This window comes from Pseudorca crassidens, chromosome 6 (genome assembly GCF_039906515.1).
Source record: "Pseudorca crassidens isolate mPseCra1 chromosome 6, mPseCra1.hap1, whole genome shotgun sequence".
In the NCBI taxonomy this organism is placed as follows: domain Eukaryota; kingdom Metazoa; phylum Chordata; class Mammalia; order Artiodactyla; family Delphinidae; genus Pseudorca; species Pseudorca crassidens.
Genome location: NC_090301.1, coordinates 27,300,442 through 27,326,707, shown reverse-complemented (window position 1 = coordinate 27,326,707; position 26,266 = coordinate 27,300,442). Strand labels below are relative to the sequence as shown.

At 35.7% G+C, this 26,266-nt stretch overlaps 1 protein-coding gene across 2 annotated transcripts in view; it reads left to right on the top strand.

The window, feature by feature from the left end:
• The window catches only part of MAP2 (microtubule associated protein 2), a 278,232-nt gene that overhangs the window by 105,414 nt on the left and 146,552 nt on the right, over positions 1-26,266 (top strand). The gene's annotated exons all lie outside the window — the stretch shown is intronic.

The window sequence follows — 26,266 nt, the reverse complement described above, 5'->3', positions numbered from 1 at the left end:
AGTCCCCTCAGCAAAAATTAACCAATAGGTTTGTGTGTGAGACTCAGCCAGAGGTGATCTGTGTTCATGATCAAAATATTCTACACTAATGCTCAAGTGAAGTGGATCGGTTGAATCCAACAGACTGTGACCTTGAACGAGTTACTTAGTTTTGGTGAGCCAGATACTGTTTTCCACCTGAAGATGAGAGATAAAGTCATATACAGTGTGTTTGGTACAGGCGCCAAACACTAAATTTGGTCTCTACTATCGTTTCAGTGCTCATTGATGCCTCTACGAGCAGCTGAAGGGAAAGGAATTTAAGCTCGTATTGGTCAGTAATGCACCTTCCTGATAAAATGCATTGAAGGCTGAATCAGAGGCAAGTGAAGGAAATAAGTAATATATTCAAGAATAGCAACTAGAGAGTGTTCGCTGTGAGCCCAGAGTTATTTCAGACCTTTAAAAGGACTTAGCTTAATTACAAATTGATCAACAAATACTAATGGAATGACTACTGATTTTTCAATACTGTGCTAGATAGTGATGAGGACCATAGTACCGGCCCATAAACAATGTCATTGCCCTCAAAGCCCTTGCAATTCAAGGAGACAAAGCTAATGTACATACAGAAATCATACACTACACACACATACACAAACTGTGATTAGTTTCTGAAGTGCATTATCTACAAAATCATACAATTTGTCTTTTATGAAGATGGGATGAGAGTTTTTGGCTCATTTAACCATTTTATCTAAATATAGTCACAGTACAGAAATAACCAGAATTTGTTTTTCTTCATTATGCTTCTATATGCTTCTGGTTGCCTTGTTAATTTACACATGAGCCTTCTCAGGTATAAATTAATTCAAATTATGTTGAAAATTTTATTGTTTCATTCCTTTTAGTGACTCAGTTAAACTTGGATCTGCATTAGTGTTCAGTTTAAAATTTGGCATGGAGGATATCTTGAAAAAAAGTTGTTTCACTTGATCATCATTTTAATTCAGAATATATTAGGGAATTTTTGAATAAAGATTTTCTGTAATTTAAGAAAATTAGGGTAAGGCATACAGTAGGCAGAAATCTATACTTTACAAAAGAAATGAAGTCTTAATTATTCATCGTAACTACCATTTATTGACTGAAATCTCTGGGCAGAAATTCTGTTGTACTTTTGTAGAGAGACTCTCATTTCTTCTTCCCTATAATTCTTCAAAGTAGGTGTTATAGTTCCCCTATGAGACACTTGAAGGTCAGAGAGATTAAACAACTTGCCCAAGAACATACAGTTTATGTCATGGCCAGGATTCCTATCTAGGTTTGTGTGATTCCAATTCCTGAGGTATTTTCACTTCACCCTTCTTTTATATAATTCACTTTATTTACTGTATCTTTTACTTATAAGTGAACCCGAAACTGTCAACATAGGATAGATTGGTTTAGATGGATTATTTTTCAAGGAATAATTTGGTATTTTCACCATGTATTTTGGACTAAAATCTCAATGTCTATAAATCATAGATATAACAAAATATATTCAGTAAAAATAAAGATACAATGTAATATATTTATCATCACTTAATGAAATAAAACTGTAACAAGTCCTATTTGGTGGTAGATGTATTACATATTACTGTACATATTAATTGTATAACGGGATATAGTGTTCACAAATGTCCTTAGAATACAGCTCTTCTCTGTACATAATCAATGCTACCTTAACTAACATTGTGGGTAAAATAACATTTGGAAAACATTTAAAACTACTTTGCATCTGTTTCTCTATTTTAGGATTGTTTCAAGTTTCTTTAGATGTCATACATGTTTTAAAGATTTTAAGGGCAGTTTAGAATGATACTTTTTTTTCTCTCAATACATCTCCCTGTAGAAAACAGATCACTGAAATCTTGGCTTTAAAGCTGCATGAAAATGTGGTATCGGGTTTTATTTTATAATTAAAAATAATAACTGTGTCATAAATATATAAGTTCTCCTTCTCTAAGAGGTTTCATTCTATTTGAATCATTTTTTAACCTTCCTTTTCTTTTTTCTTTCTTTTTCTTTTTTCCCTCTTTTCCTTCCTTCCTTCCTTCCTGTCCTCCACCCCAACAGTATCAAGACAATCTTGAAAATGACAAGAATAACAAAATGGCAATGAGAGGAGTCATTATGGCAGTGGGGAAGGAAAAGCAACACTTTTTCACCTTTACTATGGAGGGGAGGGCTATATATGGGATGATTTTATTTATAGGAGCCTAAAGACTTTAAAATAATTACTGTTTTGTATATATCTTTTGAAGCTGTTTCCTTCTTCTGTCTTCCATTGATGTCCTCTGTCTTCCCATGTCACTACTTAGGTCAGCATAGGGGGATGGAAACTTGAGCAAGTCATTTACCTCTGCAGCCACAGCTCTTCTTCTATAAAAGAGTAATACCCTCACCATAGATATTTTCTTTTCTGAGAATTAAAAGAGATACTATGTAAAGTACTAGCGCTCAGTAAACACTAATATATATTAGCTATTATTTGCTTAGAAACTGTTGAATTACTGGGTAAAGGCAGAAAAATGAAATCACAATCGTGGACTGCTCACCCTAGATTCCTCATCCATTTTCAAAAAATATGCTAACCCAATTGTATGATTTAATTGTGTATAGTCAGCACTGCAAACCACCAATATTTGTATAGAGATTGAAACAGATATTATTTGTACATTAAAGTACAAGTGCAGCAAGTACTTCATTTTTCAGGACTGGAATAGGACTGGAATAGTATCTAGATTGCATCAGGCTTTTAATTTTTTAAGGAGGATTTCAGCTATGGGATACTTGTAAGACTTTTCTTTTTTGGGTGGGTGGGGAGAATCTGGCAGTGATTGCATTATTTTACACATTTTAGTTAGGTTATTTAAACTCTACCAATTACTAAAGATAGTTGTGAATTTCTTGTAATTTGCTGCACCTTAGTTTACACTTTACCATCTGTCTATGTCTTAGGGATTTAATAGATTCCGCCCAATAGAATCCTATTGCAGATGTAATCCACCTTTGGAAAGGCATCCACTTTTGTAAATTACCAAAGCTGTAATATTGGGTCTCAAGACCCAATATTAGAGACACAAGTCCTAGTAAAATACAAGAGTCAAGTAATGATTACTTTTAATGCCACTTTGTTTTTTTCTTATTTGTTTTGTTCTTATTTGTTTTTTTCTTGTTTTCTTATTTTCTTTCTTTCTTATTTTCAGAGTGTAGGGCATTGAATAAATATTAATCAGTTGTCCTAGTGACAACAGTATTATGGTAACAGTGCAGCTGAGAGTATTGTAACATTATTAGTCAAGTCACATGGCTAGTATCCTATTAACCTGAGAGTTTGTTTTCTATATAAATTAATCATGGCTTTTTTCTCCTACAGAGATGATAAAAAAAATCAAATTAAAACTTACCTTATTGCTTGTTTATAGCACAAAAATTAGTGCATTTGTATTTTGTTTTTGTTACAATTTTAACTCCTAATTAAAAAAAAAAGAAGTTAGGTGAAGCTCAGGATTTTTTTGTGACGTCAAAACTGCATAGTTATGTTCTATAAATTGTGGGTTGACTGTGAGAAAGTGAATGGTATTAAATTAAATCCACATATAACACTTGATGATATTTAAAAACCCTAATTTAAGAAATGCAGCTTTTTATAATTTATGGTCCTGTTCATTTCACATGTGTAAGGGTGTTTGCATATATACATACATACTTGTATATATGTATATGCATATAGGTACACACTGTATATACATATATATTCAATTATATAACTAAATGTGTGTGTCTTTATATATGCATGTATATCTATATGTGTGTGTTGGGAGTATCTTTAATGCTACATCTAAAAAGTCAAATGATTATGTAGTTATGTATTATCAATATTGTTATAGAGAAAAAAGTCTTGGTCTGTGGAGTCAGATAAAGCTGAATTCAATTGAGTCTGCCCTTTACTTCTTACATAATTTTTTCATCTCTTTGATCCTCAATTGCCTCACCTGTAAGTTTAATGCATATAAAAAAGAATATCAGTGTAAAGTAAATGAGACAATATGAAATGTGTCAGGCACAGAACAAGGCTTTCAGAGTTAGCTGACCTTCCCGTAAGAGAGAAGAAATACAAAATTTGAGTCTCAAAAAGCCATTCTTTGTTAAAAATGAGATGAAGAATATAATATGCTATGGCTTCTAAAATCATGTAGTTCTGTTATGTAGCAATTCTCCAAATAATCCAGATTTTAGAAGAATTAAATAACTAAAACTCTCTTTTCATTTTTTACTAGTTTTGTCTTTGAGTCAAATAGGAAGATTGATGAAAATATGAAATTATGGATTTAAATAGTCCAGTGGCCAAGAAAATGCTTCAAGCATGGAGCACACGTTATATCTTTCCACTGAATACATAGATAGGAGAACAATTTTTCTTAACTTGATACATATTAAAAACAAAATAATTGAAACACTCACATTACCTGTTCAACTGGAAAACAATTACTCCAATTATACAAATCCTAAATTTTGTTTTTATTTTAGATATTATAAACTGGCAAAAATGCATCCTCTCTTTCTAAGATATTTTAGATATTATAAACTGGCAAAAACGCATCCTCTCTTTCTAAGATACCCATGTTGGCTGGTACAGAGATTGTGTGGAGAGATCTGCTGCCAGAATCATGACCCTTGAGCAGCAGTGGCTTTGGAGTGACCACTGGGAAGGTTTCAGCATTCTACTGCTCCCCACCCGATCCTCTCAGAAAGCCACTCCCCAAAAACAGAAAACCAACAAAATATACATTTGAATTAAAAGCAGTATGTTTGCTTGGCCAATGTAAAAGTCCCCAAACCACCTTCTTCTACTCAGTCCTTAAGTTCCTATAATTTTATAGTCATCAGTACTTTCATGGTAAGTGAGCTCCAAATAATCAGACATTTGGTGATAGCAATGCTTAAAATACCAGCAGATTTTAGAGCTTGAAAGATCTAAAGAAGAAAAATGACATTGGTGATAAAAAATAGTTGTATTTCATATTAATATCAAGTGTTCTAGAATCACATCACCTGGGTTCATATTCCTGCTATACCATTTATTTGCTGTGTGTCTTTGAATATGTTACCTAACCTCTCTGTGCCTGAGTTCCCACTATCAAGTAGGAAAAGTAAAACCACTGAGCTCATAGTGGTTGTATAAATGTTATAAGAATTACATGAGAAATTCTATTATAGCTCAATAATAAAAAAAAGAAATCCATGTTACTTAGTGCAGTGATGTTAAAATAAGGATTAGTTGTTGCTGTAATTTCCATTATTGCTATTATTAAATATTTGTCATATTGCATAGAAGCAAAGACTGTGCTTGAATGCTAGAATTCTTTCACATTTTTAATACTAGAACATAGTCAGTCTTTTTACCAAAAATGATATTCATTGTGCAACAGTCTTTAAATGGAAGAAAGAAAAAAGAAGGCTTTTTTTCTTTTTCTTTTTAAGGCTTCTCCTTTTTCCAGTTTTTTCCACTCAAACAGTGAAGCTTTATATAGTGTTTTTCTCAATAAAGCACCAGAAATAAATTGACTGCTGTTCATTATCTGGACACAAAGTGTCCTGATTGCTTCAGTTCATCTAGGCATGTAAATTATTCCACACTAAATTAGGCTTTAGGATCCAAGAATCAGTAGGAAAATATTTCCTGAGTCGATTAACCAAATGTACATTATTGTAATAAAAACTCCTAAGGCAGTCCTACAAGGAACAATGCACCCAGCTTTGTTGGGTAATGTGAGGAGTTCCACAAACCTTGTATTTTTATCTAGGTACATTTAACCTGTGCTCAGAGGGACAATTAAGATGATGACCAGCCACAAATTAATTGCATTTTTTAATTTGTCCTCTTACTGCTATTCACCAGACCTTCCATCGCCTTTCTGTATTTTTTCTTTGCTAAACAAATAGCAGAACTTATGCTCTTGGCTGGATCCACACATGAATTTATGAATCATTTTGGCAAATCTGGATGGAGAAGCTTTTTCAGATGTCATAGAAACTATGACACAAGTACAAAATGTCAGAAATACGTTAATCAAAAATGAAATCAATTGTTCAGTGATACCATTAGCCATCTAGTGTCCTTATATCTTTTTTACATCTTTCTATATTTTTAGAATGTTGACTTTTTTTCAATCCTACTTTTTGCCTCATGGTCACAAGATGGCTACTACACCTTTAAGCATCAAATTTGTATTCCAGGCAGGAAAAAAAGAATGGTAAAAAGGCATTCTCTTTCCCAAAATTTGTGTTTTAACTTAGGATGAAAGGCTTTCTCTAAGTGTTTCTCCCTTGTATATTATTAGCCAGAACTGGACCATTCCTCTAACCCAACCAATCACTGACCAAGGGACTTGTCTACTGAGTAGACAGTGGAGAGTGTCTGCTGCATCTCTCTTTGATTAGTGAGGAAACCAGTCTGTTCCCTAAAACAGACTTACACACGTCTCACAGCTGCAGAAAAGTGTTAGTTAACTCTGGTGGCTTCTACCTTACAAGCTGTGTACCCCTCCATTAATCAATCAAGACTTCATTGAAATTCTCTCTAGAACTATGTTATTATTCTTGAAAGCAAATTTTAATTACCTTTAAGCAATAACTGGAAACATATAATATATATTATAGTATATCACCATACTGAATGTCTGGAAAAAATCCTTGGCAAAGAGATATTTCTATTTCTTAGAACTTTAAAGAAAGTGATATAGATTTAAATGTCAGAAAACTTCTTGAAGCATATTGTTTTCTTCTCTGCAGCTACTGTATATTCTGCTGCCTGCTTATTTTCATGGTAACAATCACAAGTTGGATGCTCTTTTTAGCTATAACAGGAGGATGCTGAATAGGCCAGCTGAGAGCTATTTTACAAGAAAATTTGGCAATCACTTTGTGGTAATGGATATTGGTTTGTGGCACATCCGTTCCAGTTTCTGCCTTGTTAAACACTTTAAAAGCAGCTTCAGTTTACTTAGCTTCTCTTTCTAACCCTCTGGGAACTACAGGTTTTATGCATCTTAGCAACTGGCAGTGAACAAAGCCAAGCTAATCTTAATTGCATGTTTTGCCCATTGAGGTTATGTAGAGAAGGCTACCTGGACACTTTTTAGTAACGTTAGATTCTATGCTGCTTCAAATGCTGGAAAAAATGCTGATTCTTTATAGCACAAAGTTCCAACGTAATCTGTTTGTAAATCTTCCCAGAATATTTTGAAAAGGGATTTTTGACTGTTTAGAGAAAGGAAGCAAACATTTGGTTAATTTCATTATTGTCAATCCTGGTGGAAGCTATAGCTGTTAATTAGTCAGCTTTGTATTTTACATCAGAAACACTAAAAGTATGATTGCTGTTGGAATAAGATACTTAATAAAATGCCAGATTTTAAACAACAGCCCCTGTCCCCCTCTCCTCCTCTGAGACTATCAAACTGTACTCAAAACATTAAAGCTGTTCACAATATCTATTAGACGGAAAAAGAAATGTGCAGGGAGTCCATGTGTTTATGTTTATAGCAATAAAATACATCCTGCTTTATAAAGTAATGTTTATTCTAAATTTCAGCAGTAGGCTGTCATGAGTGCTGTATTAAAAATGTATTATTAGGTCTAGTTAGAAAAGTTAACTGAAAGATTCAAAGAAATCAGAAGTTTGTTGCATATTCTTTCAAAAAAATATTTGATCTCTCTGATACTAATTCCTACACTTAATATTTTCTCTGAACCTGAAGCAATACTTCTGAAACACTGATGATGAATATGAAACAGACTCCTGGCTAGTATCTCTTAATTTCTAAGCCAGAGTTAACCAGACATAGCTAGAACCTTTAGGAAATGTTGCAACGATACAATTTTTAGATGATTAATAAATAATCAAGATTAGTTATTGCAGTTAACTAAAGGGTGTAACAGTTGCAACATTCAGAAGACCCGAGAATAGAACTGGTTTTGTCATGGACAAAATATTTCTGGAAACACTTCCTACTTGTCACAGTTCTCATAATGTACTTTTGCTTGATTTAATATAATTAAGTAATAAAACCTCACAAAGTTTAGTCATCTCAGTTCCCTCAGAATGAAGGCTAAATTGTATATATAACTTGCATCAGGGATTTTAATGTAGGTAGGATCTCCTTGTCACATTGAGGAGGTCACCCTGATCCCTTCTCATATTTCTTCTTGTCGCATCCTCATTTCAGTTTTGTTCTAAACAAAACAATCAGAAGAAGATATGTGATGCTGATGCTGTCCAATTTCAAACACCATAAAGGACGTCTTATAAAGGATTTCATGTTATAGTGCCACTAACTCTCTATTAGCACAGGGAATAAAGGTTTGACTGGGTACAAAGTTAAAGGGCTAGATAGAAATGAATACAATCCACGCTTTTTTATTAATGGAAAATTGAGGCCTACAAAAAAGAAAGGCTTGCTTATTATTAGATAGAAATAGATTGTGTGTGGGTATCTGTTACAGAATGTGTTGTCCTGGAGGTCTATGTCTTCCTCAGTCTTCTATTTTGGATCAATTACTCTTACTAGTTTTATCTATCAATTTTCATTTTGTTCCTTTCAAAAGTAGCATACATAAAATACTGTCTTTTTAAAATCATTCTTTTATATTGCATTATTAATTCCGGCAAGCTGACTGTATTTACTTACTAAGGTAAATTTCATAATCATTCAAGAGTTTAGTTTTGGGTTTTTTTTTAACATCTTTATTGGATTATAATTGCTTTACAATGGTGTGTTAGTTTCTGCTTTATAACAAAGTGAATCAGTTATACATATACATATGTTCCCATATCTCTTCCCTCTTGCGTCTCCCTCCCTCCCACCCTCCCTATCCCACCCCTCTAGGTGGTCACAAACCACCTAGCTGATCTCCCTGTGCTATGCGGCTGCTTCCCACTAGATATCTATTTTACGTTTGGTAGTGTGTATATGTCCATGCCACTCTCTCACTTTGTCCCAGCTTATCCTTCCCCCTCCCCATATCCTCAAGTCCATGCTCTATTAGGTCTGTGTCTTTATTTCCGTCTTACCCCTAGTTTCTTCATGACCTTTTTTTTTTTTCCTTAGATTCCATATATATGTGTTAGCAAACGGTATTTGTTTTTCTCTTTCTGACTTACTTCACTCTGTATGACAGACTCTAGGTCCATCCACCTCACTACAAATAAAAGAGTTTAGTTTTAAATGTGCTTATCATGTCCTTGCATAGAACCCAGAGAGCTCTAAAGTACCTGTTCTGTTTTAGAAAACATTTTGATAATTTAGTTGTATTCAGAGTTAATGTAGGTGAAATGCATAATGATATTAATTTTCAAGATTTTGCTTTCTGATTTAAGTAAGAATTTCCATTTTCAAGACTGGCAGTCTGGTAGAGAAAGCACTTACATTTTGAGCAACTTACAGGCACTGAAAGGCACTCTCTGTGGAAGTCAAAATTGATTTCTTTTTAGGGAAACCAGAGTTTGTGTGGCCTATTAAGAAAGAAAGGGGGCTACCTTTATTCGGAGGGTATGATGTGCTGTTACTTCGTACACATCAAATTATTTATTTCACATGATGATCTTGTGAAGTCTTTATTGAGTCTAGGCTACTTAATTTCCTCAAGGCTTTACAACTAGCAAATAACAGAACTCAGTTTTAAACTTAAGACTCCTCCCAAAGCCATGCACCACTCAGTACACCATACTGCCAGGAAGATTAAATGACTCAAAGTGAATAAATACACTTTTTGATTTAGTTAATTATTTCTGTTATGGAATGATGGCACGTGAAGTTTCTGCCGAGCAGAAAGGTTGCGTGTTTATTGAGAGCATGTATTCTAATTTTTTTCTCTACTGTGAAAAGTGTAGATAGGAACTTTTATAAATAAAAATACCTATAATAAAATAAGGTTTAATTATAGACTCTTAGTTCTTTTCACTGTTCCTAACTCACTGTAAAATTGTCAATCCCTCGCCTGTTATGAGCAAAACCGTCTTTCCAGCCATTTAGAAACTTTGCTTAAAACGACTTCCTGCATTCATTCCATCTACTTCTATTTTTAACATTGGGGTTTAGAGACAGACTTAGCACAGTGCCAGGAATATAATATATTTAAATAAAATTGAATTTATGCTCTTAATAACGTCGGAGTTTAAAGTATGCAATCCTATGTCTCCAACCCTTTTTGCAGTTGTGTGTCACTGTCATTTCCTTTTCGTATATAATCTCTTCTTTTAAAAGTCCTATACTTGCTTTCAAAATACCTACTTTTAACATTAACTAAAATTAAGGTTAATTACACTTGGTGGATTTTTGAGAATCTAACAAACACTATATGAGAGAACTGGGTCATCACAAAACAGAGTTAAAAATATTAATAAAACACATACACATTTATTTTTAAGAGGTAGAGTGGTATAGTGAGAAGAGCCCTGTACTGGGAATCATGAAACACAGGTCCTGGTATTGCCTTCTCCGGAAATCAGATGCTTGAGTTTATGAATGTATGTATGGGAATAAAACAATCCCTGGGCCCAGCACCTTTACAAGATTCTCATGGAGAATATAAGAGACAACACACAGAAAATGCTTGGTAAACAGTACATTGATGTCCAGGTGTCAATGACTGTTGCTCTTACAAATACCATCACCTAAACTAGTGATGACAGGACCAACAGGTCATTTCAAGTAATTTTATTTTCCTGTTTTTGTACCTCTCTTATTTTTGGACTGTCCCTACTACATTTAACTAGTTGGTCCTCATCCCAAACTGAGGTATTTGGAAATATTACCACTGCCTAAAGAAGTGTAAAAGTTATGCCAAAAGGAGGAAGAATCTCAAACTTTTGAGAGTTAGTAGTATGCTGTTAACCTAGCTCTCAAGGGGAAGGAGGTTGAGTAGGATGAAAACAAACTCTGATTTGTAGAGTTAGCCAATTTCTGTGTGTAAATACTACCCCTGGGGCCAGTTTCAAGCTGCCCTCGTAATGTCACTGACCACAGAGTTAGGAAGAGACTCACATACCTGGCTCTTGCAAGCAGGCGGGAGCCAAGTCCAGCACACACACACCGTGGTCCTGGATCAGATGGGTGTGTTCAAGGTGACGGCTTCAGGATACCTGTTCACAGAGGAACCTACTGAGAACAAAGGCATGGACAGAAATATACAGCTCTACTTCAGTTGATGATCTTTTGGGTCTTTGACTGTCACTACAATACCTATTTATGGTCTCTAATGGAGCATTTAAATTCATTCTTTTGGGTATTAATTCTAAACTCTCCCCAAGAGACCCTGGCTTGGCCCAGCCTCGTAGCCTATGGCAGCCAGTTGTCTCCAGGAGGAATCCTCTGCTCTTATTCTGTCCCCTCCAAATGCAGCCCACCATTCTGGCCACAAGTGTCCTACATTCTAGCTATGTGGACCCTGTTCCTCTCCACTGTCCCTCTCCCCAAGGGTACAAGATTCAGACAAGTATAACCATGGTCCCGTCCATTGTGAGTTAATATTAAATGCTGCCGCACTAGGCTGCTGAGTATTAGAGTGGAGAAGAATGAACGTCTAAAATGTTATTCTGGAGCTAAAATTTTAGATTCATTTTAATAACAGGTAAACTGAGACCTCAGGATTTAAACAAACAGTTACTGTTTGTTATATGCACACACACACAATCCAGAAATATATTTAATGTTTACTTGGCACATCTTATGTAGAAGATAAGGACTGTTTGCTTTGGACGCCCCTAGTAAATCTTATGGAGGCACTGAACTACAAAGGGGAGCCAACCTGTGTACACACACCCACACCCACACACCCACACACACACACACACACACACATTTATTAATTTATTTACTTACTTATTTTCTGCCTTGTTTCAGAAAGGATTTAAAGTGTCAGAAAGAATTTAAGGTTAGCCGTTGAATGGCCAAACAATTATACAGTCTTGTTTCACAGGGCTCCTAACTAAAGAACTAGAAAATAGCAGATTATTTGTACAGGAAGACAGCAAAAGAGTGCTCACTGCCCACCGAAATCATGATTATCCTTAATTTTATGATCTTTTGTCTGTTTTTTTGTTTGATTCTATGTTACTGCCTAGAACCCCAGGGAGGTTCGTTTGATAGAAAATATTTGATAAACAAGGATTTAAAACTCCTATTAGATGACATAGGAGAAAATCTAGATGATCTTAGGTATGGTGACCCTTTTTATATACAACACCAAAGGCATGAATCATAACAGAAATAATTGATAAGCTTGACTTCATTAAAATTAAAAACTTCTGTTCTAAAAAGGAGAATGTCAAGAGAATGAGAAGATAAGTCATAGACATGGAGAAAATATTTGCAAAAGACATATCTGATAGAGGACTAGTATACAACATATATAAAGAACACTTAAAACTCAACAATATGAAAACAAACAACCCAATTAAAAAATGCACCAAGAACCTTAAGAGACACCTCACCAAAAAAGATATACAGATGGTAAATAAGCATTTGGAAAGATGCTCTATGTTATATGTCATTAGAGAAATACAAATTTAAACATCAATGAGATTTCACTACACACCTGTTAGAATGGCCAAACTCTGGAACATTGACAACACCAAATGCTTGTCAGGATACGGAGGAACAGGAACTCTCGTTCATTGCTGGTGTGAATGCAAAATGGTACAGCCATTTTGGAAGGCAGTTTGGAGGTTTCTTACATAACTAAACATACTCTTACTAAATGATCCAGTAATCACGCTCTTTGGTATTTACCCTAAGAATTTGAAAACTTACGTTCACACAAAAGCTTACATATGGATATTTATAGTAGCTTTATTCATAGTTCAAAAGTTGGAAGGAAACAAAACGTCCTTCAGGAGGTGAATGAATAAATAAACTATGGTTTACCCAGTCAATGGAGTCTTATTTGGTGCTAAAAAGAAGTGAGCTATCTAGCCATGAAAGGACATAGAGGAAACTTCATCTTAAATGCATATTACTAAGTGAATGAAGCCAATCTGAAAAGGCTACACACTTTGTATGATTCCAACTATATGGCATTCTGGAAAAGGCAAAAAATATGGAGACAGTAAAAAAGGTCAGTGGTAGCCAGGGGTTGGTGGCAGAGGCAGAGGCATGAGGGAGGGATGAATAGGTAGAGCACAGAGGATTTTTAGGTCAGTGAAAATACTCTGTATGCCGCTGTATTGATGGATACATGTCATTGTATATTTGTCCAAACCCATAGCATGTACAACAGAAATAGTCAAACCATAATGTGAACTGTCAACTTTGGGTAATTATGATGGGTCAGTATAGTTCATCAGTTGTAACAAATGTACCACTCTTGTGGGAAATGAGGGATATGGATAAAGGGAAAGGCTATGCATGTGTGGAGGCAGGAAGTATATTGGAAATCTCAGTACCTTCCCCTCAATTTGCTGTAAACCTAAAACTGCTCTAAAAAAATAAAATCTTAATTTAAAAAATTAACATAGTTAAGACATTAATAACATCCAGTAGGCTTTGAAAAATCTGCAATCTCACATTCACTATTAATGCAAAATACATTCAGTGAATTACCATTGAGGTTCATCTAAATTCTTGAATTCTATGAATTTAATTCTAATAATGAGATCAGACAACTTATGGCATCTTCTTGCTCACCCACGAAATGTGACCATGTTGGAAGCATTAAAAGACTAAAACTTAGTCTAGAATGCTACTCTGATGGCAAAATGATGTCTGTGTTACATATCTGGTTAGAAGAGAAGACTATTGTCCAGTTCTTCACAGATAGTATAAAGGTAAATAGCAGGAAAATTATTTTCTTTCTGTTTAAACAGCCACATTCCAACTCAGTCACAGAATATAATCATACCCAAGAGTGAATCTGGTGTGAAGGCTCTTGTCCAGCACAGCTACTCTCCAACTCTAGTCTCAAACATTGCTGGGAGTCTCACCTACTCTTCTTCCAAGTGGGCTTGCAGATACCAAAATTAGTCTGTAAGATGAGTTCCTTGCCCTGGAATCTTCAGAAGTCCTGGATCCAAAGGGACCTGGGGACTGAGGAAGAATCAGGTGGTCTTCAGCTTAGGTTAGGTCTCCTTTTATTAGGCAGGTAAAGATAAGAGGTTGAAGTGATGTAGAGGTGAGGATAGAGGTGAGGAGCAGTGCAGAAGAGTAGAAGAAGCTCAGGATATGGTCTCAGGAGCCTGGAGTTAGAATCCAGCCCATCCTGCTCTGTGCTTTCTTGGCTTCCTATGAGAAACTCTATTGAAGGGCTGATGACATTGAACTCTATAAACAATTTAACCTACCTTTCTCCACCACTTTATTGTGAGCCTTTTGCAACATAAACAATATCTTTATCCTCCCAACTTTTAATTTTGAGTAATTTTACAGCTATAGAAAAGTTGATGAAAGAATAGTACAATGTCTATGTATTTTTCACTAGATTTACTAATTGTTAACATGTTGCCATGTTAATGTTATCCCTCTCTTACTACGTATTATCTATATACTCAATTTTCTTCTCAACCATTTGAAAGTAAGTTGCAGACATTATGGTACTTCACCTTTAAGTATTCATTTTTTTTCTTTAAAGACCCAGACATCCTCAGGTCCACAATGCCTTTACCAGAAACAAGAAATTTAACATATATTCAGTAATCTCTTCTAGTATACAACCCATATTTAGATTTCCTGAATTGTCTCAAAAACGTCCCGTATTGCTTTTTTTTTTTTTCTAAATTCAAGAGTCAATCAAGATTGCCATGTTTCTTTAGTCTCATTTAATACAGTGGAGAGCTCCTACCTTTTATTTTTTCTTTCATGACATTAATGTTTCTGGAAATTCCAGGGCAGGTGTCTTGTAGAATATTCCACATGATGGGACTTTTTATTTGCTTCCTCATGATTAGTTTCAGAGTATATATTTTGGGGGGGAAATTGGCAATCTTGGAACTTTCTGGCACTTAATTGTTTAAAGCACCTTTCTCCCTCTGTAACAAAGAAGGAGTCTGTGGGTGATACTTTGAGGCCATGGGAATATCTTTTCCTAACAACCTTTCACCCAGTAGCTTCAGCATACATTCATGATTCTTGCCTGTGTTCATTGTTATATTGAGGGATGCAATGGTGATTTGAAAAAAATATATATATGTGTATATATGTATATATATATCATTCTACTCCTGTTAACTAGCATTCTCCTTTAAAGAAGACTTTTGCACCACTCCCCTTCTCTAGGATTCTCTCTCTCTCTCTTTCTTCCGTCCCTCCCACCACCTGTCTGTCCCCTCCTCCACCTGTGACAGAGTATCACTATAGACTCGAGGATTTTATTTTATTCAATGCCTTTTAATCTAGCGCCATCATTATTATATTTGATGCCTAAATTATCTCAAATTTGGCCACTGGGAGCCCTTCCAAGACAGCAGTGGTATCCTTCTGACGAGCCCCATTAATCCTTCAGCACTTCCCTGTTTTGTGGGGCAACAAGATGTCCAGGGACTCTTTGTACTTTCCCTGCCCCAGACCTGGGGTCACCCACTTTTTTCTAAGGAGTTCTGGTTCCTTTTAGTGATAAGTGGTATTTAGAAATTAAGACTGGGATGTCATTGCTTTGGCGGTAAAATGAAGTAATTGATGTGAGAGTACATAGTAAAAAATGTAAAGTACCACACTATCATGATTGTTACTCATGTCATCAAACAAGCATTCAGTTATTTGGAGCAGTGCTAAATAGTGGCCCCAGTATGAGTCTTTCTGTGTTTAGAGGATAATTAGGAGACACAGGACACGTGGGAAGCAGGGAGAGAAATAAGCTAGCTTTGTCAGATGCAATGTGAATCCTTGTCTTACAGCTTTAGGATAGTAAATAGAACAGAAGAAAAGACTGTTGACTGTGTTCTCACCTTTTCCTGAGGTTGCTTTGTTATTTAATTCTTCAGATAGAAAAGCATAAAGCATTTTATTTTGTGGATCAGTTGTAATCTTTTTGAAAACTGAAACATTCATCTGAAAAATGATGAGACATAAATGTGTATTTCTTCTGCTTTTACCTTTCTTGCATTTATTTAGTAGGTTCCGAAAGAACAGTGTAGTTTAAAGAATTCTGAGATTTTTTAAAACTTGCGAATATATGACTTTTTTTCCCCAGTGGATGTCGTACCTATGTCATGTTTGAGTTAGTGCGGTGGCATCTTTGAGTTTCGTTGTGGGCAAATAGATTGGTGAGGGTTTTGCTTTTTGTGACTTTATTACAAATAAAGAGCATGCCTACTTGTCTATAATTTCATTTTTATGATTCATACCAGAAATACCGTTTGGTTCAATTTCCAGGCTTTCCAGCTTGTGCTGCATCTCTTTATACTCTCAAATTAAAGCTTTTTTATGACTATCTCCTGTGAGATCATACATTATGATAAATTGGACAGAGGACAGAGATCGGTAAACAGGTGACACTTAGCATCTCATTAATTTCAGGGAAGGAATGCAGAATAGCCCAGATGTCCAGGAAACAGCAATTCTTTTCTTTTTAACTTTTCCAGGACTATTTCTTTTGACAGTGGTGGGAGGGAGGGATGAGGATGGAGTAAGGAAGATGTACACAGAGACCCAATGATTTTACAAGTTCTCTTTTCAGAGGAAGCCAGGCTAAAGATGGCGAAGAACAAAGGAGATGTGATTGTACGCTCTATGTTGGAATGTCCTTTACTTCTATATTTTTGGTTTTGCATAAAATTCAGATGAAGGGATGTTGAATGCCTGTGTGTTTGTTGGGCACGCTGAGCTAAGTGAGGAAAGTGATTGGGTTTGGTAGTGCTCTGTTTGAACTGTTTCAAGAATTCCCCATTTCCCAATAGTGAACAGAATGGGCTACTCCCATCGAGAATTCAAAACATAGGCAGAAAAATTTAGGCTGATGGTGAAACTCATGCTTGATCATCTGGTTCATGGAGGCTCTTCAGTTTACTAGCAGTTTGTCCTTGAGGAAGTTATCTTAACCCCTCTGTGTCTCAGCTTGCCTCCTTATAAAATGGAAGTAATAAAAGATTTTCTTTGTAAGGTCCTATTAATATGTGTGAGGTGCTTACTACAGTGTAGGCAAATACTAAGCACCCAGCAAACATTAGCTCTTACTGTTATTATTTACATTTGCCTAAATAGAAATATTAAGAAAATAATATCACTTCTCATCAACATTAGAAAAATTTAAAACAATCCAGTCAACAAATGAATCAAATAATCTTCAAACAATCCTCCTTCAGAGGCCATCTGAATCAAGTTTAGGATTAAGGACACCCCCATCCCCTGCCATCCTCCCATGCCAGCTTCCCCATCCAAACCCAGGATAGTTCTCTAGCTCACAGTGGAATCTCTTGGCCTCTTTCAAACTAAATCAACAGTGGAACTCCCAAGCTCTGAAATCAGTTCCAAGCTCTACAGACCAAGTTAATATTAACATGGGTATGAGCTGTGCTGTCCCCAAATCCCGGATAGAGGTTTTGGTCTTTAATCAAGATAAAACCGTGAAGCTAAAGTAACATTGCACTCATCTGACATAAACAGGTTTTTTATTCATCTTATAGTTACTTTGTACTTGAAAGAGTAAGCTTTCTTCTGTGGCTGTCAGTTTACAGGCATCAGGAGCAAAACTTGTAGAAATACAGCAAGAATGGTGAAGACAACGTTAGAATTTTATGAGCAATATTTGCAGATTTTATTTAAAGTGTATGTCATAAATCCAGTCTTGGAATCCTCTTTGTATCCTCATTTGACTCTTAATAGTCAGTGTGAAATGAAAGTTAGTTCATCTTAAAATGTCCTTGATTAGAGCAATTTTTTTTTTTTCTGGATGCTACCTGGCATTACTGATTGTAGCTAGTAAAGAAGGAATAATAGGAAAGGAAACATGAATAAAAAAAATAAAAGGAAACAATAAAATGTCATGTTTTTTAAAAAATGAATTTCCTAATTTTAATATAATCTTTAGTTAGAGAAGATATTGTGGTAATGCACTGTGCTTGTTCTTGGCACAAGTTCATATTCACACATAATTTGACCCCTCACCCCTCTTTTCACAGAACTCCTGTTGGCTTCATTGGCATAAGAGACGAAATACCTTTACATTTGGTGGAAATTATCCTATTTTATTTCAATCCTCTGTCGTGGTGTTTTTTCATAACCTTTTGTTTGTTGTTGCTGGTGGCAGTGGTGGTAATGTGAACCCCAGGGGCAAAGAATTGAGTTCTTCATAGTCTTTATCTTGGGGGCACCTGATCATCAGAACATGACAGTCCCTATTCTTGCTTCACAATATTAAAATTTTTCCCTTTTACCTCTGACCTCCACTTCTGTTTCCCTCTCCCCATATACCCTCATTGCAACATGCTTGATGTACATCTATCCTTGGTAGAGATGCCATTCTGCTTATGCCTTTTCCATTCAATACTGTCATACATTCACCTAGTTCAAAGCTTCCAACAGCTGTGCAGGACTCCAGACCTCCTTCTACCACCTTTGACTTGTTCTTACCCCTCACTGTAAGCACCGCAGTGTCTTCAACGCCCGGCATCAGAAACACCGAGTTGAGGTACCTCACACAGGTTCACCACTTGACCAGTCCACTTGTAATTGGGCCTCAAGAATACTTTCACCATTTTCTTTTGTCTGTTATTAAATCCAGACTTTAAAAATTATTTTACATTGATGGTGTCGTAATACGCTGGCTGGATAACGTATATTGGGGGGAATTGCAAACTCCATGGAAAATGTCTTTAAATTACTCTGTAGAATGAGCTGTATGTGGTTTTCCTTTCATCAGCTATTTCTAGGCATGATTTATAAATTCTTAAATATATCAGTCACTGGTAGTACTTCCTAAACCATAGGGTTTTTTTTCTTACATTTGTCATATAATTTTGTGACCTTCCTCTCTGGAGCCTTTAGCTCTTTGTTTACTAAGTTACTTAGAAAGTGTAACAGGAAGTTGTAACTCCATCCTCACTAGTACAAAACATGTGTCCTATGCTAAAAGGTATCGTTTATTAATGAAATATGCAGTCTTTAAACAAAGGGCAGAATTGAAGATTGTTTTCTCCTATTATTTGCCTATGTGCAGTATCAGGGATTCTAAATCAAAATGCTATCTTTGGATCTCTTGTCTCTGTGAACAGATGTTAAAAAGAAAATTACTCCGAGCAAAGATATTTTATGTAAGTAATCAAGCATTTAACCTAAAGAAGCATGCAGGCAGCCAATCAATAGTGAGGAAATGCTCTTTGTCTGTTTTTCACTCTCCCTCACTCAGAGACAGACTGTTCACCTCCAGGCCATAGGCATATTGAAGGTGACATTCTCTCTTTCCAAGATAATCCTCATGATAGGATGCACTTAATTTATGCTGTTGATGAGACTGAACCGAACTGATTTGCATATCATCAATACATGTAAATCCTGAGTAGAGGGCCAGCCATCCAAATTAAAATATTCCCTGTCAAGGACTTGCTGTGTCTAGCAAATTCTGGAGTGAAGCTAATTGCAAGTCGTTGGTGAATATAGATGCTGTTCAAGATTTATAAGACTGCATTGGAGGGCACATGAAACTTAAGATTTCTTTAGAACAATGTGTCTGTTTAAAACTACTCTTGTTCAGACTCAGCTGGGCATTCAGTAATGCCAGCCATTGAATGAGATCTTTCAAGTGCCTCAGCCCGCCTCACCTGTCAGACTGGCTCACTGGTTTATAATTGAAACCCTGTTTGCTTCCAAAGCTCTTGATCCTCTAACCCTTCTCTACCCTTCTCACATATTCTTACTTTTCCCCTTTTGATCTGAGCGTCTTAACTTTCCTAACACACATCATAATTTTTCATTTACTTTTCTTCTTCAGGTGATACATATAGCACTGGGTCCATCTTAGCATTTCTATGCTATTTTATCGTCTTCACTTTTCCCCAATTGTAAAATAAGTTTCTCTTTCATTGCACTTGGCTTTTAATGGAATGTCCTGACTGCCAGTTTCTCAAGGTTTCCCTTTGTGCAGTCTTTGTTCATTTAGCATAGCTTTCACATCCCCTTCTCTCATCAGCCAATCAATCAATCATACATTTTATTGAGCAGCTCCAAATTAACATATGAAGTAATAAGAAAATTGTAATCAGCCTTTGCTATCTAGAAAAACATGTCATTTAGGCACCTTCTGCTTTTTTCTTGTATGGCATCTATGTGCCCACAGGTGTTTCAGCAGAAGGTGTCTATAAGCTGGGCACTCTATTCCCTTTTCTTTATTTCTTTAGTTCTACTGGGTTCAAAATAAATAGATACCGTGCTGTAGTACTCTGTACAGTGATCACAATAACCACATGTTTTTCTCCCCATCTCCAATTCCACTTTTTTCTAAGTCAACATCCACAAAACGAATTAATATTATTTATTGTGCCCCAGTGCAGAAAGAGTCACTAGATATTATAGAAAGAAAATGGTGTAAAACGCATGGAGTCTGCCCTCAACTATCTTGAAACCGCAGGACCTTGGTAGAAAGTTTGTTTAAATAATTCCTTGAATATTTTCCTGTTTCCTTGACCATGCTCCCCCTGACTTTGGGGTAAAAGGAGAAGGAAGAGTTGGGAAGGGGTAGGCAAAACATAAAGAATTAGAAAGGAAGGAAAAAAAACAATAAGAGTGTGGCAGTTTAAGAAAAAAAAGTTAGGGGTCTTAGGGATGTGGAAATTTCTCTCCCAGACACATTTGTTGGCCCAGGTATTTACAATGGCTACCTTTGCAAACAGCATATTGTCACAATCCACTTGAAAAATAAGTCACAGTAGATGGAAAACGTCTAGAAAAAAAATCTTGAGTTATTTTTTCTGGGGTATTAAATAAAACACTCTTATTTCTTCAATTATAGGTTTGCTATTAGAAGCAAAAGAGGGAAGAAAAGCCACAAAACTATGGAAAAATGATAGTATAAATATAATGTAATTTCAAACATTGCTATATAGGATCCTTCCCACATGAACTCTTTCTAGCCAACTTGATGGTACAGTTGGGAAAGAATATTCATTTGTAGACATTGATCATGTATAATATTTCCTTTGAAATTAAAAGTCAGTATGTCTTTCGTAGCTTAGAAATCTGATGATAGGATGAAACATAAAAGTGCCCCCACTCTACATTACAGTTCTTTCTTTTCACACAGGGATTTGGTATCCATCATTATATTTTTTGGTTCCAGTCAATAGGAGGATTTAGGACCTTAGTGCACTTTTAGATATACCATTGAACGTATTCTAAACAGTCAAAGTGTATGTAGTTCTGACAAGCTGTTTTATTTAACCTGTGTGTAACCACATACCCATATCCCTTAATTCTCTCCTCCCATCTCTAATGTACTCCTGGTACAAGGACTAGAGGAAGAGGAATGACAGGGACTAAGAAATTTCATATGTATTTCTTGTTGGCGATCACCTTAACGTCTACTCTCTCCTAAACAGCAGGGAGAATAAGTATGGACTTCATGAATTTTCAGAATGTGGATTTTGGCTGTTCACGAAATAAATTCCTGTAATATATACATTTTCAGAAATCATTTCACATATGACATTGCATTTATTAAACCATCACAGCAGACGTTTTATGATTTGAACTGGAAATACTAAACACTGCAAAAACAAATGCTGTAGGAGCTTGCAGAATTTAAACCTTTTCAGAATAATCTAGTGATGTTCAGGTTAAAGACTGCCTAACTCAGATGGATTGGCCCTAGCTTACCTCTCAATTACTGCTAGTTCTCCAGTTCTCTGAGGTTGCTGAGTATTGAAGGAATGACAAAGATTTAGAATATTGAGGTAACAGTCTTCACAGCTTAGAGAGCAGTAAACAAAATAACTCCTTTTAGCAGTTTTCAAAAACAAATCAGGATTTTAGATCTAATGTCAAGCAACGCAGCATTTGATTTTGCAGCATCTGATTTTGTGTCCTTATCCAGTCTTCCATTAAACTGTAATGGTCCCACTTGTGGAGACATTAGATAAAATGAAGGTTCATCTCCTGCTTCCAGGAAGATCCGCCAAGCAATTCATAATTCCTGAAGATGATTCTGCTTGACTGACCGTTAAATTACAATTTTATTAAGTGAGAATTCCTCAACACTAATTCTTATAATTTTCTTTCATGGCTTGCCCATTTCTCCGGTAAATATGGTTTCCCCACAGGCTGGTTGTATCTCCAGTAGTGAAAGGAAGCAGTTTGTATCCACTTTTAGGTAATTGGAAAGATGAAGATAAATATGCAAGTCATAAGTAAGGATTCACAAGCAAATAAAAAAATTGCTAGAAGAATTTTTGTACAAATCAATAATAAACACATGGATAATAAATATTTTTAAACATCTGAAGTAAAAGGAGAGATGTGCTCAAAATGGCTGTAAATGTGCCAAAGATGAAAAGCCTAAAACTTGTATATTTGTTAACCAAGACATAAACTAAGTGAAATACTTAAAACCATGAGTTTTGTCTAGTGATTTCTGAAACTGAATGTACTCCACTGATGAGCTCAGAATTCAGAAATTTTAGGAAGTAATTCATGCTTTTTACATGAGTTTTCGTGTTATAATTTTAATTATTTATTCATATAGGCGTGAGCTCAATGAATATTTATTGTGTACCAGTTATGTACCAGGCCCAGTTCTAGGTACCTGGGATACGTTAGTGAACAGAACGGGCAAAGAGTTTGCCTTCATGGAGATTACAAGTGAATGAGGAGAGAAGACAATAAAGAATAAACATAAGTAAATTACGTAGTATATTAGACAATGATAAGTATTGTACAAAATAGGATAAAGGAGGTTAAGAATGGAAATTGCATAGGGAGGGTGGGAGGGAGATGCAAGAGGGAGGAGATATGGGGATATATGTACACATATAGCTGATTCACTTTGTTATACAGCAGAAACTAACACACCATAGTAAAGCAATTATACTCCAATAAAGTTTAAAAATTTTTTTTAATTATAAAAATAAAAAGAATGGAAATTGCAGACTGCAGTATTAAATAGGATAGTTAGGTTAAGCGTCCTTGAGAAGATAATGTTTGAGGAAAGGCTTGAGGGAGGGAATGGAGTTATTTGGAAGAAAAGTGTCCACAGCCAAAATCTGACTAAATAAATTCAATTTAAATAAGGCAGGCATTATATAATATGGTGTTGATATAATATTCTCTGATGTAACCTTTAAGATTCACCATGGTATTTGATTATTTCTAACTTGATATAATGAAATGAGGGTAGTGATTGACTAGGTGAGACAGGTATTTTTTTATTATAATCTATGCTTCTTAGACATAGGTTAATTGCAACAAGATGTTTAAAAACATACACAATAAACTCAAATTGTCAAACAATGAAGTTTTTTAAAAACACATGAGCATGTATCCCATGCATGTGGCTCTGTATACTCTGCCAAGAATAGACCAGATAGTAGTAAATAAAATTACCATGTCTTCCTCAGCTATAGGAATGTTTGTGTTCACACTATACATCATTTAAGTATGAACTGATGGAATTTGAAATAATCCTGAAAGTAAAAATTCTTGTTTCTGCTACTATCTCTTTCATGCACACCTAGAGCAATACATAGTCTGTCTTAAGTACCTGTCCTAGAAAAATGGAAAAGTCTTAATTCTATGTTTAATTTATCTCTCCTATTCTGATACCTTAGAAGTGTTAAGCTGAATTACAACCTAATTAGCTCAGAAGTCCAGGGACTGAATTTCTGCTCCACCACTTACCAGCTGTGTGTCCTTAGCATTTAACTAAACCTAATTGGACCTGTTTCCTCAACTGTGAAAAGGAGGTTCCTAACAGAGTTGTTGAATAAAATAATGTGTTCAAAGAGGTTGGCACATTATAGGAACTTAATAATTTATATGAGAAGCATATCTTATGCCTTTTTAATTGGTCAATACCAGAATAACTGAGTATACACAACTGAAGATCAGCCAGAGGTCATATATAATACCAGGCATTATAGCATCACAGTGATTTTTTTTTTTTTTTGATATCGTGATTCAGAGGAAGGAAAGAGCTTTGTGGCACTGTATCCTGGGAGAGTTCTGGAAGCCATTATAAAAGAGGACAGAACTTTAAATGGACTAAAAAGGAAGCATAAGATGGGGGTTGGAGAAAAAACAGTAGACTATTGCTGAAATAAACTATTGGTTATGGTGGGCACTAATGGGCAAGGTATGAAAGCCCTAGCTGGGAAACTGATATGACCAAAGGCTTCAAGGACGTAAGGAAAAAGTACCTCCATTATCCTCTCCTAAAGTGCTTAAGAAATTCAGACTAGTGCACTTAAGGAACAAAACCAAGAGTCTTCCAGAAGAGCCACAGGGGTGAGCTAACTGAATTTGGGATCAGGGGATTCATAAAGATCAGGACCTGAGATAAAGCAGATATACCAGAGTGGCAGAGACATCGTGTCTCATCAAAGTGAGAAAAAGAACTGTGAACTTAGATTTCTGTTTACTTCTGTGTACCACTCAGTATAATTGAAGTTCCTTGAGGAGGAATGTTGTTCTCTTTTTTTCCCATCCGTAGAACCTATCAGTTGTCTGAAATATATGTGTGTGTGCCATTAAAATTGGTTAAATGAGCCGACAAAGGGTGCTAGACTCATTCTCGTTGATTGAACCAGGTATCTCCAAATATTAAATGACTCCCGAGGAGTATCAAATATGTTTGGAAGCTGAGCTAATTTTTAAACTGACCAAGACCACTATGTGTGCTTTATGAGGTCTTGATAAAATGATTCATGTTTCAAGAAATGATAGTCTTGTGCATCGTTTTTTATGCTCAGAAGTGAACAATAGAGGACAGCATATTAAAACAAAACATTTGCTTTGAAAAATAACCTTCATGTCCAAAATCACTGAAGAAAAAAATAGACGTTTAATAGAAAGATCATATTTAAAAGGATACTTTTGAGGGGAAAAGAATCCTAACCACTATGTAGGATTCACTGAAACCTGAAATCTCTTGTAATTGTTACCTAGGGTAATCATATATTTTTTTTTACTGTGACTAATTTATTTTATAGATGACAACTGGGGACAGAGGGTAATAGTGGTGGCAGCAGCTGTATATTAAACATCAAAAAAGGCAATATGGCTCTACTTATCAATGAGTTAACCTAAAAGCAACGAGTCATAAGAACCGAATATCGAAAGAACATTTTATAAAGGAAATAAAAGCAGTAAAACATCAAGGTCAAAATCCTACTCACATTTTTTACTAAGTAGAACAGAAATACGCCCCCCAGTGGTTGCTTTGAGTGATTTTTTTTTTTTTTTTTTTAATTTTGCAGCTTCATTATTTGGGTAACCCCAGGAAGGTTCACATTGTCTATAACTAGGAAGAACATTGGGAGGCTGATTCAATTCGATTGCCCAATTTCATGCTTGCAGAAAGAATGATGCCAGGGAGGATGGAGGGCCTAGTAAATGCTGATTAAGTTCAGGCTCTACAAGATAGGTTCACAAAAGGGCGATCATGCCAATCTGACTGCCAGACTGGAAATGAAAGAAAAGCAGTGACATAATTACCCCAGATTCTCCAGACGTCCAGTACAGTACAGCACAGCTATTAAACAAAGCTAGTCCTCGGATTAATTGCAATGCATAATTTTAAAGAGGAAGATCTCTGCTTTAACAAATAGAAGAAGGCTTAGAAAATCAAAGACAAAGGGTGTTTCTGGAATTTGTTGTGCTTGCAAACAGAATGGAAGAGAGCACATAAAGAAAGTCACTTGGTGAGAGAAGAAAAACAGGGGACCCAAACCAGGAACCTGGGATGGTGTCTCTGTTGGATCTCCTGTCAGTTTTGTGACCTTGGTCAGATTCCCTGGGCCTCAGCTTTCACAACTGTGAGTCAGAGGGTGTGGACTAGGTTCAGAGGTGTCCATGAATCCAGGAGAGGGTCAGAGGCAAGGAGTGTCAGGATCCATGTCATACAAAAGAACCAGACTTATGAAAGCACAATTAGCTGGTGATCAAAAAGTAGAGAAGAAAGGTGGCTGATGGAGAATGCAGATTCATCCTAATGCGTTTGAAATCTAATATAAAACTGATAGACAGTTGTTTCCAGAAAGAAGAAAATGAAGCATGTCATTCTGTCTCTGAATTTCCTCCACTGTAGTCTCCTTCCATCTTCTCTA